The sequence below is a fragment of the Eutrema salsugineum genome, unplaced genomic scaffold (genome assembly GCF_000478725.1).
Source record: "Eutrema salsugineum unplaced genomic scaffold, Eutsalg1_0 scaffold_16, whole genome shotgun sequence".
NCBI classification, from domain to species: Eukaryota; Viridiplantae; Streptophyta; class Magnoliopsida; order Brassicales; family Brassicaceae; genus Eutrema; species Eutrema salsugineum.
This window is the reverse complement of record NW_006256858.1, coordinates 4,509,402-4,510,738: the sequence shown is the minus strand read 5'-3', so window position 1 is coordinate 4,510,738 and position 1,337 is coordinate 4,509,402. Positions and strand designations below refer to the sequence as shown.

Sequence of the window (1,337 nt, the reverse complement as noted above, 5' to 3'; positions counted from 1 at the left end):
TGAAGACCTTGATCCACCTATCAATGTAGACGATGGTGACCACCCAGCAATGCAGCCGAATGAACGCGTTCACCGCCCTATTCCGCCAGCAAATCAACACCGAAGACAAGCTAGGAACCTTCGCATAGCTGATTTTGATGCACCTACTCAAAATTTTCAGAATCGATCTGCGATTCAAGTACCATTTCCAAACCGGAATGAGTTTGAAGTCAAGCCTCAAATCATCTCATTGGTGAAGCAAAACCAGTTCCATGGAGTTCCTTCTGAGCACCCAATGGACCATATCGAGCTTTTTGAAGAAATTTGCAGCATGATGAGAACAAACCAAGTTCCACCTGACTATTTAAAGTGTAAGTTGTTCCCTTTTTCATTAGCAGATAAAGCTCACCGTTCGTTGAAGTCTTTGCCTGCAGGATCGATTACTAATTGAGGAGAATGTAGAACTGCTTTCCTAAACCACTTCTACACTAAGTCAAGGTCGAACAATTTGAGAACGAAGATCTCAAACTTTCAACAAGGGCCAACTGAATCTTTCTATGAAGCTTGGGAATGTTTTAAGGAGTATGAACGTGATTGCCCTCATCATGGATTTCATGGATCAAGCCTGCTGAGCACATTTTACCGAGGTTTGCAACCAAAATACAAATTTTCACTTGATACAGCTAGCAATGAAGATTTTGGGCAAAAGACGATAACTCAAGGAAGAGCCCTCATCGAAAATTTGGCTCAAGCCAATAGCAATGACTGTCCTGAATACGATCGATCGATGAAGCAAGTCGGAACAGACAACAAAGAGATAACCGAGTTGAAGAACATGGTGAGCCAGCTTCTGAAGAGCAACAATCGCCCGATCCATGCCTGTGAAACCAACAATGGCGCAGAAGAGGAAGGACCTAGTGATATCAATCACATTAATCAAGCATTTCAAGAAGAAGATGTGAACTACGTAGGAGCACTAGTGCCATACCAAAATTGCTCCAACAACAACTTCAACAACAACTTCCGGAATGCAAATTACAACAATCTCTCTTACCACAATCCAAATGTGGAGAATCCTCAAGATCAGTACTACCCACCTCAGCAAAAATCCTTCCAAAACAAGTTTCAAGGTGGAAACTTCGGAGGAATAGTACCATATCAACCGCGACAGCCATATAACTACCAAGGTAAGGGTTTTAACAATCAATTTGTACAACAGCAGGGAGTCACGACGAACCAGCTAGCTTCACAAATCGGTAGACTTGAACAGTTAATCCAACAGCTCGTTATGACGAACGAAAAAGCATATAAGGACGTGAACGTGAAAGTGGACTGCATGTACAATGATCTGAATGGTA

At 42.3% G+C, this 1,337-nt stretch overlaps 1 non-coding gene across 1 annotated transcript; it reads right to left on the bottom strand.

The window, feature by feature from the left end:
* Nucleotides 1–484: 484 nt before the first annotated feature.
* Nucleotides 485–591, bottom strand: LOC112087912. Its single transcript, XR_002900318.1, has one exon. It is a non-coding gene; the product is annotated as a small nucleolar RNA R71 (small nucleolar RNA).
* Between the last annotated feature and the right edge of the window lie 746 nt (nucleotides 592–1,337).